The sequence below is a fragment of the Protopterus annectens genome, chromosome 7.part0, assembly GCF_019279795.1.
Source record: "Protopterus annectens isolate FY-2018-M chromosome 7.part0, PAN1.0, whole genome shotgun sequence".
NCBI lineage: Eukaryota > Metazoa > Chordata > Ceratodontiformes > Protopteridae > Protopterus > Protopterus annectens.
The window spans coordinates 1,021,459,019-1,021,474,382 of record NC_056739.1 but is presented as its reverse complement, the minus strand read 5'-3'; positions in this window follow the sequence as shown (position 1 = coordinate 1,021,474,382).

Below are 15,364 nucleotides of genomic sequence, written 5' to 3'. Positions count from 1 at the left end.
CCACATTTTTATGCATAAAAAAATGGTACCTAAGATGTACTTTATGAACAAATTTAAATATTTCTTGTTTCCATACATGAGTTCTTGGAATTACCTTTGGCACACATTTCATGCCCAAATTTAAAACAGCAACTTGTTCATTAGATAAATCACATCTAGAAAGATTTACTACTAAATTAATGTCAGAACGAGATTCAATGTTTGAATCGTTTGTTATAATATTGTTCAGTACCTTGGCCATTTCTGGTGTCTCTGTATTGTCCCTCATTCACTCTATAACCATCTGGCCTCCATTTCATCTCTGTTTTTGTCCCTGCTGCTGATTCTGTTCATTTGAGCTCCGAAAAGTTTGGTGATGTTCCTCCGGTTTCTGTGGATGAGGTAAATTTAGAAATTCCTCATTGTCATCTGTGCTGTAATAGCTTGTGCCCTCCAACAAAGCATAGGAAGCGGAAGTGTTTTTTCAAGCCTCACTCGCTGACACTGCTGTCGTCCTGATTTTCTATTGGACAATGACATGAAGGCTTTCCATGTCTCATAGTCTTTGATGTCACGCATTAACTTAGTTCTTTTATATTCAATCACATCTGCTTCTAAAGCATGTAACTTCCTGTTAATACATTCCAACAAATTATTTGTATTCTGTGCCCCAAGCTTATTACTTAGGGATTGTGAAAGGGAAGCCAACTCTTGTTTTAAATTTTTATGCTTTATCTGGTGCCTTTCTATTAGTATGCATAACAACTCTGTCATGCACCTATGTGAGGCTTTCACCCAGCGTTCTCTAAATTACTGTTCAATTGGACATTTTAGATCAAATGGAGTACTTGGATTTTTTACAAAACGAAGACCTCTCTGAGTGATATCCAAATCTAGATATTGTTGTAATCCAAGCATATTAAATCAATTTTAGTCTCCTTTTCTAACAGTTTTTCAAATTTATCACAAACTTCCCTTTGATCAGAGGGCAACGATTCACCCACATCCCCCACCAACATAAAGGGATCACCCACTCTTTTACTTCTTGCAGAATACATATGAGACAGGCCTGTTTGCCCTTAGGGAATTAGTGCACAAACACAAGCCACATTGCTGATGTTTGCTACTATACCCCAGTCCCATTTGTACTCTAGGCTGGCTTTTCGCAATGGCTAAGAGCATTAATTGAATGCATCCATTTTCTATTTTTGGAGGCCTGCTTTCTAGGTAATCTGTTTTTTCCCTGTTTCCACATTGTTGTACTTCTAGCAAACAAGATAAGCTTAGCCAGACTGTTTTCTGGGATGTGGCGCATCATGCAAAAGTGGAATTAAAAGAAGACAAAAAGGAAAAGATACTAAAACTAAGGAATACATACACAAAATCTGTAAAATCACAGTAAAAATTGATAGTACACATCACAAATTTCTACATATGTCAGGATTTGAACCCTCACACCAACACAGCTTCAGAAAACAGGGGAGCTGCCTTAGTCCTCTTTGCCACACAAATAGCTTTGCATCAACAAAATGAAGTAATTCTTCACACAGCCAACTACATCAGAATGTACACTGCTATCAAACCATCAACTGTGATTTGTAAATTTAATTCTCTCGTATTTGGGCACAGAGCAGTTATTGATCACACAACCTGTCATAATTATGCTTGCACATACACAGCTCTGTGTTACCTTTCTGTATTTCTTGATCATTCATCAGTTATCTAATACATGCAGTGTGTAAGCCACTCCATACCACTGGCCTTAACATCTGAGAGGATATTAACTGGGAATAATATGACATGCAGTTGCCAACAAATGAAGTCCAGGTTGGATGGCACAAACACACATATACTGTTATTTTGGGGGTAGCATAGCTGAGTTACTATTATGGCAGGAACAAGGGTGCACTCCTCTTTTGGGGGAGGGACAAAGCTCAGTTACTGTTATGACACAAACAAGTCTGAAGTCTGAAACTGCAATTGTATCATGACTTTCTAACTTCTATCTTTAATGATTTACCAGAACAATGGTATGGTGCTAAACTGAGGCCATGCAAGGAACATCAGTATTCTTCAGAGGTATGACTGTGTGAATCTTTCATGCCTGAGGCCTACTAATGGACAAATATAACTAAAATAAGTGTCTGGTGTCACATGTTAAGGTACTTTCTCTACAAATGCACCACTATTTACTTGCATACTGTACCAAGTTAGGAAATAGAAGGATATGCCAAAACATTAAAGAATGCACTCTAGGTTCAGGACTTACCTTGCAATTGCAGCAGTTGACGCACCTTTAGTTCAGGGCTGACTCTGTCTGATGCAAGCAGTACACAGCCAATACATGGGGAGGCAAAGATTGTGTGAGTCAGCTGGCATCAATTTTACTATATGAATGTGAGTAGCAGAAAAGTATTAAGTCCCTAGGTGGTCAGTGAATGTGCTATGCATTGTCTCTTAGCCAAAGCAAGGGCATACAGAGCACGCCTAAATCTGCCTACAGCAACAGCAGCTGGGAGTTCTTCCTCTGAGTGCTCCTCTGACTGTGGATGTGGCGACCTAGGCATTGGTGAGGGGATGTGTGTCCCTTCCCCTTGCTGATCCAGCTGCAGCTGTTTCCACAGGTTCAAATTATGAAGCATAGCATATACTGTGAATATTTGTGTACAAGTGCATGGATTATACTGCAAGGCTCCAACAGATATATCTGGGGACAGGAACCGTGACTTCAGAAGTCCAAACACATGCTCTATGATGTTTCTAGTTTGAGCATGTGCCACATTATGGCATTCTTGTGTGGGTGTGTGTGCACTTCTGATGGGTCTCATCAGCCAGGTTCCAGGGCATAGCCAGCATCCCCCAGTAAATGTCCCTATGGGATGTTTCCCCCTAGCAAACATCGGGTACAGCTGTGATGTGTACCAGATGTGGGAGACATGATAATTGCCAGCTTTGCCAGCATACACATTCAAGATAATTCCCTGGGGATTACACACAACTTGGCAGTTGATGGAGTGGTATCCCTTGCGGTTAATGCAGATTCTAACCTGCTCTCCCGGTGGTGTCTTAATGTGTGCAAGTGCAATCTATGGCACTCAGTACTTCAAGGTAGTGTGCTACATGGTAAAACAGTTCCATATTGCTGTCTCTCTCTTCAGAACTAAGGGGGAAAATATGTGCTCACTGGCATGTATGGGCATAGCATCCAAAAATTGGTGGAGGATCCTGGAAGCAAATACCTGTGACACATCCATTATATCCCCAGTTGGTCTTTGAAATGTACCAGTAGCTAATATTCTAAGAGCTACACATACCTTATTTTCCACTGAGATGGGTTCCCCTCTGTTGGATCTGGCTCTGAGTTGAGGGTGGCAGAGCTCACAAAGTTCTTGCAACGTGCTCCTGTCCACCCTGTACCACTCTACACACTCCAACTCATGTAGCACCTGGAAAATTACCCTTGGCCTGAACACTCTTCTCCTTCTCAGCCTAGGCCTATTTTCAGCAGCCCAGCAGCTTTGGCTTCAGCCTCTAACACATACAGATGTAGAATTGCTGCAGCAGCCCCTAGCACTGTGTCAGTTAAACATTCCTTGTCTTTAATCTAAAGGTATTGAAGGATTGAGGAAAAAACAGAATGTAGGCTATATGGATACTTTATACATTATTGAATAGCTCCACCATGTTGGATTGGTTGATTAACATACAATTCATCTACTTATGCTATAATTAGCATATATTAAACACACCTGGTACTTGCTCATTAGTGCACTATCCAGACCACTGTGCACCTCCATGCTTCTCCATGCACCTCTGCGCACCTTTGCATAAATAATGTAAGCATAGGCAAAATTGATATCTTCCAACATTCTCATGATATTGCGCAAATATATACCATAAAAAGTGAAGGAAAGGTTGCACACCCTGTAGGCAATCCCAGGACCATCTATATTCCAGCCCTAACACATACAATGGGATGCCACAGGAATAGTTACATGACAACCCAGATAAACCTGCAATTCATTCCTCTGTTTCTCATGGTTGTACCAAGTACCACATTGTACAAACAATGGCAAAGTAAAAAAAAAATTTAAACTAGACAGACAGCACACATTTTAACAATCAAATAATGAGGATGACACAGAACTTGAGAATTGTACACTGCTTACATGCACTTTCACCCTTCACAGCCCTACATGTTCATGTCTGCAACTGTAACCTGACACACTCCCTTGATGTCAACATTCACTGCTGCCATGCATTCAACAGGAACACTGTGTAAGTACCTACATGAAGTGAACATCTCCACACAGCTACCCTTTTTTGAGATTCAACAATTCTAATGAGCTTTGAACTCATTTGCATCTTCACTATGCTGACAGCCCAGAACCTGCATGGTTAGTAACCGTGTATGCAGGGAAAACTGCACAGGAGCCCAATGTTGTAACAGAGGAATACATGTTTAAATAAAATAGAACTGTAATCCATCGGCTACATAATACATATGCTTACATTACAGTATATTAGTGTGTTTCATGACATTTAAACATTCTAGCAACCTGCATTACTTACGAGGATATTCTTCATTTGGGGGTGGGGGAGTGAAGTGGCACTTATGTCATGGCACTTAAAAAGGTATTTTTATATTTGTTACTGTGATTATCTAGCATCCACAATGTGTAATTTGGTAATATGTGTGGTGTTACATCTTAAGGTCTGTTCTATATAAATCTAAGAGCTTTTATTTGCTCTTGTTTATATGTAGACTCCTTTCTGTGGCTGAATTCAGAAAGTTTTGGAATACATGGCCAGCATGAACACAGAGTATACATGGTTGCTTTAGATGTTGTTGAATAGCTCCATTGTGATGGGTTGCTTCATTAGCATAGCATTCAGCTACTTATGTTGTAATTTCCAAGCCATGAAAGTTTCTATGTTTGTGTGTGAGTGCACACTGCTGTGTGGAGTTTATTGAATCTAAAACTTTTTGCACCTGTGTGCACATCTCACCACAATGTGCACATGGTCAAAAATGACCATGTAGGCTTTATTGAATCCCCCTACATGTTTAAATAAGCTCAACATACTCTAATGAACAAGACTGAGACAAGAAATTAGTAATTAAGGGTAACGTCATTGGCTATTTATTGTCTTTCCCAAAGTATTGCATAAATAAATATAGATAGAGAAAGGACAACTGTATTACAGTGAAACACAGCACCATGTGTTAGGGTGTGAAGATCTAAAAGCAGTCAGTAGATTGATAGGCAGAAAGATAAAAAGATAAACAGATAGACAGACAGATAAACCTGCAGGTAGGCAGACAGACAGACAAGCATATAAATTATTCATATTAAATATTTCATTAAGCTTGTTATTATACCCAAGTACTACTAAAGTTTGGTGTTTACAAGTAAACCATGCTTCCTTCTAAATAACATATTGTTAGTAGTTAGGTAAAGATGTGGAATTCATTCTTTTATGTGACAAAAAGCCTTAGAATTTGATCTTATTAATGTACTGTGCCACAGGAGTGGTTGGTCTATGCTTTTTGTCAATACGTTGCTCAAGTATTATCTTACATTCCTACTTGGCTTGTCCTGTACATAATTTAGGACAGGGGCATTTTAGAATATAAGCCATGCCTACACTACATTTTTAAACCCATTTATATCCTGGCTGCTAGCCTAGTCCTAAAATGGATAAATTGAATAGCCAGGGTACATTGCCTTCCTTTTCTTAAGGTGAGTGTGTTTCTATTGGAAAAAAAACATACTGGTATATGCTCAACTAAATGTGCTCTGTAAAAGAACTAAGACCTGTTCGAGACTACCCTATTCAAGACTTTGTCACCTAAAAATGTTTTGGTGTTCCTTAACATTGTTTCCCTCTCAGTATCGTAAAAGATGCAAAAAAAAAGTTGGCTTACAAATAGTCTAAAGAATATGTCCTATTCTCAGAAAAGTCATTAGGTTATTTCCCTTTATTAAATTATGTTTTTATTTTACAAATGTTTTTAGCAGCAGACAAGCATGGACCATAATTCAGAGCTCATACATGTATTTCAATGTTTTACCTTAACTCACATAGAAACACATTGTTACAACTCCTGTAACACGTCTTTTTTTCAAGTATTGCCTGGTGTGAAAAAGAAAAAACCTCTTGAACCTTTGTGTATTTTAAAATATAACTTTATCTTAGTCCTTGTTTTCTCATCTTCTCCTTATTCATGCTAAACACATTGAGTTACCTCAGTCATTCCTTCCATCCATTTTAACTATCATCCTCCATTTTATCTGTTGCATTTAGTTCTACTTTCATATTCCAGTACCATTATAAAAGTGTGACCTGCAGAACTAAATGAAACAATCCACATAAGTCTCATTATAGGTTTTCTCAAATGCATCATTACTTCCTTCCTCTGCTATGGATACCTTAGAATCTGCTTTCTCTCTCTCTCTCTCTCCCCGTATCTTGACATCATTTAGAAGATTTGCTGTCACTGAAGTCTGCATCCTGCTCTGTAACTACCAGGATCTTCGTCTTCCTGCCACACTTGGGTTCTTCTTTTGGAATCATAAGGTAACATACTTTGCAGTGAATCTTGAAATTAATTCTATTATTCCTCTAAGTTGCCTAGGTCCTTAATTATTTTTGTATCCCTGTCAGAGGACTTGATCTGTTAAAAAATGCATAATGTCCTTTTTAGTACTTCTGGAATATTCATGTTCAAAACTGAATCATCCATGAGCCTCAGCTCATTTTCTATGGTACCCTTTTCACTATCCATCATGTACTTATTATCCATCTACATTTTGATACTTTTGATTATATAATAGTAGCTTTACTGGTGTGTAGTGCTTCATATTCAGAGTACTGAATCATGCATTTACATTCTGAAAGTTATAAACTGTTCAAGTTCCAGGCTCCACCACCCTCCACCCATAAAAAATAAAATACTGCACATTGTACAGGATTTGCAGTTATGAGAAAACCAAGCCACGATGCAAACTATCCCACTGATTCAGTTAAAAATAAAATTGCATGTTTTGTGTAACATAAGCATCGACAGTCAAATCTTGCATTGTATGCAGTTCTTTCATTTTTAATACTGTGGCAAGATTGTGTTAGCAAGTTTTTTTTTCTGTCAAGAAAACCATTTCACATAGAGAAGTGTGTGAAAAGTGGAAATGTGCAATGCTTTTACAGGTGTTAGTTATTACTCTGCTTGTATAATCATGTATGCAGTCCGAAAAAATTGCTGTCAGACTTTTCATCCACTTAACAACAAACCATTGCGACATTGCAGTCTTGTCTTGTCTTGCTTTAATAATCTTCCGAGATGATGCAGACAACAGATTAGTTCCAGATGCCTGCTTTTGGCATTGAAAAAATGAAAAAAATACATTTTAATTTTGGAAAAACTGATGAAACATAAAGTTCTTACATTTATCACATTAAAAAGTGAGACTTTCTCGATAATGGTATTTAGAAATTTTCTTTATTATTATGTTTATCTTAGTATGCAAACTGGTATTTCATATTTCTGCTTAACATTCTACATATATAAGTCTTTTAGTTTTCTCAAAAAAAAGGAATTTAGTCAATGCATTTTATGTATGTGTGTTTTATATATATGTGTTTTATATTTTTAAAATTTTAAATTTTGTTTATGACATCATTTCCTTTCTAGTGTTGAGCGGGCTTATAAATCGCTATTTAAGAAGTTCAGTTCTGGTTTAACACTGTTTTAGTCTGATGAAGTTTGTTATTTTACAAACGAAAAGCGCTTCACTGTTTTTCATTAAATAAGAGTTTTGCTTGCACTCTGGTCGTTTCTTTTTTTTATGATTTCTACAGTTTGTTTTTTGTTTTTTCTCCTTTTGTTTTCTGCAGATCACATACATGAAAAGTTAATTTTTTTTAAATACCCATCCACATTGGGTAACCTACTGGAGGATGAAGACTGATACATATAAATTATAGGGAAAACACTTAAAAGGTGTTTTTTGGCAGAATTTTTTTGGTGAATATAGTTCCAGCATTCCAATCCTCAGTGCATTCACATTCGTCAATGTATAGTGGAATTCAGTGGCAAATCATTGCCAGTCTGCTGAAAGTAATGAACCTCAGCATATCATTTTTCCATTAATATGCCAAAGCAACCCATTTTCTTGCAAAATGCTTATATTCACATTATTGAACAGTTTCTCATGCATGACACCTAGGTTCTTTCTGTACTTTTATGTATCAAATATTTACATAGCACACTCTGCATTATAGGTTCATAGGTACAAGACTATCAGCCCAAGGGCCTAAGTAAGCCTAGCCAACAAGGTTCCCTGGCTTACACCACCCAATAAAGTTATTTTCCTGTGGCACTGTTGGGCAGAGCCACATAAATGATCCCCAGGTTTATTTCCTGTTTCCCATCCACTCATCAAGATTTTTCTTGAAGAATGCTAATGAAGAACTTTCCTTGACATAGATGGGTAGTTTGTTCCAGAGTATGGGAAGTCTCTGGGACAGGAATCTATCTTTAGGTGTAGCATGTCCAACAGCTCTAGGTTTGACATAGCTTTATATGTTAGGCAGAGATCACCTTGGAGTAGGCGATATGCTATGGAGTAAAGCTGGAGTTTTTTTGAGACGGTCAGTGTAGGGCATCTGTTTGAGGCCAGTAATCCTCTTTGTGAGGTACTTCTGTGGCCTTTCCAGCTGCTGCAGATGTCATGTGAGGTACATTCCAAAAGGGGTGTTGTACTCTATAATGGGTCTAATGACCGCCGAGTAAGGGGGAACAATGACCTCTTTTTTTCCTGGATGAGAACCCTTTTGTGATGAGGTGTGCCATGTAGAAGGACTTCCTGACTACTGTGGCAATGTGATTATCAAAGGAGAGACTACTGTCCACCTGGGTCCCAAGGTCTCTTATCACTCATTTGGTGTTAAGTAGACTGCTGCCTATGTGGTAGTTCATGGGTACAGAGTTTTTACCAGTGGTGATGACAATGCACTTTTTGGCACTGAGCTTGAGGCCATGGCTCTGACACCAGGCATCTGTTTCAGTGAGGCCCTTCTGTAGGATGACCACATCATTTGGGGACTCGACTATGGCTCTTAGTTTGCAGTCATCTGCGAACTTCATTAGCCAGAGGCCTTCTGTGTTAGCCTGTACTTCAGAGAAGTAGATACCAGACAGGAGAGGTCCCAGGACTGAACCCTGTGGTACTCCACTTGTCACTGGTTTGAAGTCAGATTTGGAGTCTGCAACTTTTACAGTTTGGGTTCTGTCAGTGAGCCAGTTGGCAACCCATCTTGTGACATAGGGATTTATACCTAGTTTAGTGAGTTTAGCTATAATTCCAGAATGGGAGATGGTGTCAAAAGCCTTGGCGAGGTCAAGATAGGCTGTGTGAACCACCTTACCCTCATCTACAGCTTTGGTGACTGCCTCAAAGAAGTCGATCAGGTTCAGGAGGCATGATCTGCCTTTCACAAACCTGAACTGGGTGGGGTCCAGAGTTTGGAGGTTACCAATGTCCTTATTTATGAGTTCCATGATGATACATTCCATGGCCTTGCAGACCAGGCTTATCAGGCTAATAGGGCGATAGTTCCCGAGATCAGTGGTGGCTCCCCCTTTGTGGAGTGGGATAACTGTTGCTGTGCACCATTCAGTGGGCACAAAGCCCGATGTGTGGATATGCTTGAATATGGTGCTTAGGTGGGGAGCCAGTTCGTTCTGAAGTTCATGTAAAACGTAGCCTGGGATGTTGTCCGGTCCCATGGATGCTGTGTTTTTGGCTTTAGAGAGTGCAGCTTTTACCTGCGTAGTTGTGATTACAGGGACTCTGCATTCTTCCTGTATAGATATGAGCTCTTTAAGGGGGTGAGAGGGGGTAAAGTTAGCACTGAACCTATCTGCCAGGATGTTGGCAATATCAGTTGGTTCTGTAATTTTCATGCCATTGTGCTGTAACTCAGAGCAGATCTGGGTGTTGCCATTGAGATTCTTGACATAGCTATAGAATGCTTTGTGGTTGTCCTTAGAATCAATGGTGATTTTGTTTTCATAGATAGCTTTGGAGGATCTTATAAGGGATCTAAGCTTCTTACTGAGGCTGACCAGGGAGCTCCTCCACTCATGGGATTTTACTGTCTTTTGCAACAGTTTCTTCCTTTTGTTGTACAGTTTGTTTATGGCAGGGGACCACCAGATTGTCTTCCTTTTTTTGAAGGATAGCATCTTGGTTCTGTTTGGGATAGCACAATCCACGCACGTGTGTAAGTGCTTATAGAGTGCATTTGTGTAGGATTAAGCAGTCATAACTGTATTGTCCATCTGCATGGATGTCATGAAGTTTGCCACTTCTACCTTAAGAAGCATGAAGTTGGCTTTGGAGAAATTATTTTACCATGGTTTCCTTAATAGGTTCATAGGTTCATAGGTTCATAGGTAGGTACTAGGCTATCGGCCCAAGGGCCTACATAAGCCTAGCCAACAAGGTTCCCTGGCTTATGCCACCCAAGAAAGTTATTTTCCTGTGCCACTGTCAAGCAGAGACACAGAAGTGATCCCCGGGGTGTATTTCCTATTCCCCATCCACTCATCAAGATTTTTCTTCAAGAGTACTAATGAAGAACTTTGCTTGACATAGAGGGGTAGACTGTTCCAGAGTATGGGAAGTCTATGGGACAGGAATCTATCCCTCCAGCATGTCCTGTTTATTGTGGTGACAAGATTTAGGTCCCTAGAGCATGTAGCTCAGAGGGATTGGGATTTCTTTAGGTGTAGCATGTCCAACAGCTCTGGGTTTGACATAGCTTTATATGTTAGGCAGAGATCACCTCGGAGTAGGCGATATGCTACTGAGTAAAGCTGGAGTTTTTTGAGGTGGTCAGTGTAGGGCATTTGTTTGAGGCCAGTAATCCTCTTTGTGAGGTACTTCTGTGGCCTTTCCAGTTGTTGCAGATGTCTTGTGAGGTACATTCCAAAAGGGGCATTGTACTCTATAATAGGTCTAATGAGTGTCGAGTAGGGAACAATGACCTCTTTTCCTGGATGAGAACCCTTTCATGATGAGGTGTGCCACGTAAAAGGACTTCCTGACTACTGTGGCGATGTGACTATCAAAGGAGAGACTACTGTCCACCTGGGTCCCAAGGTCTCTTATCACACATTCGGTGTAAAGTAGATTGCTGCCTATGTGGTAGTTCATGGGTACAGAGTTTCTACCAAAGGGGATGACAATGCACTTTTTGGCATTGAGCTTGAGGTCATGGCTCTGACACCAGGCATCTGTCTCAGCGAGGCCCTTCTGTAGGATGTCCACATCATTTGGGGACTTGACTATGGCTCCTAGTTTGCAGTCATCTGTGAACTTCGTTAGCCAGAGGCCTTCTGTGTCAGCCTGTACTTCAGAGAAGTAGACACCAAACAGGAGAGGTCCCAGGACAGAATCCTGTGGTACTCCACTTGTCACTGCTTTGAGGTCAGATTTGGAGTCTGCAACTTTTACAGTGTGGGTTCTGTCAGTGAGCCAGTTGGCAATGCATCTTGTGATGTAGGGATTTATACCTAGTTTAGTGAGTTTAGCTATAATTCCAGAATGGGGGATGGTGTCGAAAGCCTTGGCGAGGTCAAGACAGGCTGTGTGAACCACCTTACCCTCATCTATGGCTTTGGTGACTGCCTCAAAGAAGTCGATCAGGTTCAGAAGGCATGATCTGCCTTTCACAAACCCGAACTGGGTGGGATCCAGAGTTTGGAGGTTACCAATGTCTTTGCTTATGAGTTCCATGATGATACATTCCATGGCCTTGTAGACCAGGCTCGTCAGGCTAATAGGTCGATAGTTCCCAGGATCAGTGGTGGCTCCCCCTTTGTGGAGTGGGATAACTGTTGCTGTGCACCATTCAGTGGGCACAAAGCCTGATGTGAGATATGCTTGAACATGGTGCTTAAGTGGGGAGCCAGTTTGTTCTGAAGTTTGTGTAAAACGCAGCCTGGGATGTTGTCCGGTCCCATGGATGCTGTGTTTTTAGCTTTAGAGAGTGCAGCTTTTACCTGCGTAGTTGTTTTAACAGGGACTCTGCATTCTTCCTGTATAGATATGGGCCCTTTAGGGGGTGAGGGGGGGTAAAGTTAGCACTGAACCTATCTGCCAGGATGTTGGCAATATCAGTTGGTTCTGTAATTTTCATGCTGTAACTCAGAGCAGATCTGGCTGTTGCCATAGAGTTTCTTGACATAGCTATAGAATGTTTTGTGGTTGTCTTTAGAATTAGTGGCGATTTTGTTTTAGTAGCCAGCTTTAGAGGATCTTATAATGGATTTCAGCTTCTTACTGAGGCTGACCAGGCAGCTCCTCCACTCATGGGATTTTACTCTCTTTTGCAACAGTTTCTTCCTTCCGTTGTACAGTTTGTTTATGGCAGGGGACCACCAGATTGGCTTCCCTTTTTTGGAGGATAGTGTCTTGGTTCTGTTTGGGATAGCACGATCCATGCACTCGTGTAAATGCTTATAGAGTGCATTTGTGTAGGATTCAGCAGTTGTAACTGTATTGCCCATCTGCATGGGTGTCATGAAGTTCACCACTTCTGCCTTAAGAAGCATGAAGTTGGCTTTGGAGAAATGTTTTACTGTGGTTTCCTTAATGACTAAGTCTAGGATATTGTTGCCCCTGTTAATGGGGGCGGGATGTGGATATCTAGGGTGATTAGCTTATGGTGGGATCAGACCAACGAGGAGTTGACTACAGGTGTGGAACACTGGTCACACATGTTGGTAATGACTAGGTCTAGGCTATTTTTGCCCCTGGTGGGGGTGTGAATAAGTTGATCCAGGGCATTGGAATTTATGAATTCCAGAAAGCGTTGAGTGAAGGAGTTGGTACATGAGTAGTTTTCCCAGTTAATGGTGGGGTAGTTGAAGTCACCCATTATTAGGGTGTTTGGGTGAACCTTAATATTTTCCAGTATATCAAGAAAAGGGAGTGGGAATCCTGGGGCATGGTGGGGGATCTGTAGCAAGCTACAATTTGGATCGCAGTTTTGCCCAGAGTTAGTTGCACTTGGATAACCTCGGATGCATTATGCTGAGCAACTAGCCTAGAGGTGTGGATATCCTTAATGAATATGGACACACCTCCGCCTTTGGTGTTCCGGTCCAGATTACATGGCCAAAAAGTGTGGAATGAGTTATAGCCTTGTAGTGCAATGGTGCTCTCTGAAGCCTTGAACCAGGTCTCAGTCACTGCACAGATATCGATGTTCTCCATTTTAAGGAGTGCCTCGAGTGAGTGCATTTTGAAATTTAGACTATTAGCATTGAGTAGCATTATCCTCAGTTTTTGCTTGCCTATTCCTGTTATGGTGGTAAATTTGTCATTTGAAACTTGCCTAAAAAAGGCACTATAGGGGCGGCAAGAGCCTTAGCCAGTATCCCGAATCCCAGGGGCGACAGGTGCAGACCATCTTTGACAAAGCATCGTGGTCTGTCAACCATGTCGTCCCAGGCAGACACTGGATCCCCTTAGATTGACACCAGAAGCTTAGCCAATTGTTGAAGTCAATCATTTTGTCCTTGTACTGTGGTATCATTCTGGGCGATGGCAGAATGCTACTTAGGGCTAGAGTTATACCTGCCTGGGCTACAAGATTGGAGAGCTCTTCCATGTCTCTTTTCATGTAGTCCACGGAGGTACGTCTCAGGTCATTCACACCAACATGGACAATGACAGAGTCATATTTGTACTTGTTGTGAAGTGACCTGAGTGCGTGGGTTATGTGGCAGATCCTGGCACCTGACAGGCAGCTGACAGTAATCTTCTCCTTGTCAGTTTATTTATTTATTCATAGTACTTTAATTATCATGTGAATCTTGTTGGACTATTGTCCTTTAATAGCAGAGAGTTGGGAGGAAAAACATTACTTGATGGGAGTTTGGTCACATACTACTTTGCTCTGTTTTCTCCTCCCCCAGTATGTGGCAATGCTATCTTGCCCCTATGGCTGTGAGTGCCTGTTATAGGGTAGGTAAATGTAGTTGGGATCGGTTTCAGAGAGACATTGATGTCTCACTTAGGATCACAGGTTTCAGAGCTGGTGTAGGAGGAGGAAAAGAAATTTCAGGGGGTATAAAACAGCTAACACACAGCTACTTAAGCATCTTTTTCACAGAATCAGTACAAAGAGCAGCTTGTTTTCCTCATAACTAAAGAAGTGTCAGGAGACTGGCTGGGGCCAGCAGTGTGTTGTGAAGATGAGGCTGAACCAGGAATTATTTTTAAGGTAGTGAAATAATTGTGAAATATTCTCTTACTAGCATGAAAGGGGGTCATGAATAAAAGGGTAATGACACAAAAGATTAAATGATTCAGTAATGGCAGAAAACTATTATCATAAAGGGAAATGCTGGCAGTAATTAAAGTGGAACTTGCGCAGAAAGGTTAGGCTCTCATTTATCAAGATGATATTTTGTATTTGGAATTGGAACTGTGGCTGACAATATCTGTCAAGGCTGTGTATGAAATGGTGAAAATTATGTTATGACAGAGTGGGATGGTAAGAAATATTGGATGGGTAGTAGGTCTGCAAGGGAGTTTTAATGCCTAGAATCCTAGGGCATTGTTTTAGTGCAGCCTGCTTAAGTTATTTATCAGGCGCTAGTTTCTCAGCAAGTGGAGGCATTATGGTTTTAACACTTGTAAAGTAAGTAGACTGAAACAGTAAGTGTAACTAATAATAAGCAATAGCTTTGTGGGATCGTATGTGACAGTGGGTAATCTTGTAATTATAGAAGCAGATTTGCTGCCAGACTGCATTCACAGCAAGATAAAATACAAGTAATAATATTAACAAAGAAATAAAGAAATATGCCCACTTTAAAACTGTTATTTCTGCCTTTCAGTTGCATGAGTACAATTAAATGGTGTAGCCTGCAGCATAAAATAACTGAAAATATTGTTCATGGGAACACTGAAAGCAGAATTCTAGGATTTTCTTTGTTTAAATGTTACAAAAAAAAACGCCAATTCATCAGGGAGTGTATGCTGGTGGCTGCCATCTTAGTGTTTAATATAATCAGGGTTAAAGGTGATACTCTGATGGTATCATGCTGAAACCTAGATGGTAAATACCATAAAAACAATTTAGAAGGTAGTAATGGTTTTGCAGGTGCACAAATGGGGGTCACAGGGAGTGCAGGATGCTAGCAGGTGACTGTCATCTTGATCATTGAGTTAAACAGGATTTAGTAGAATTTGCATGTGTAAAGCAAGTAAACACTGCAAGTGGAACCATTTCAGTAAAAACAGTAACACAATTTAGATTTAAGCTTAACTTAAATTAAATCATATTGTTTAAATGGAATGAAATT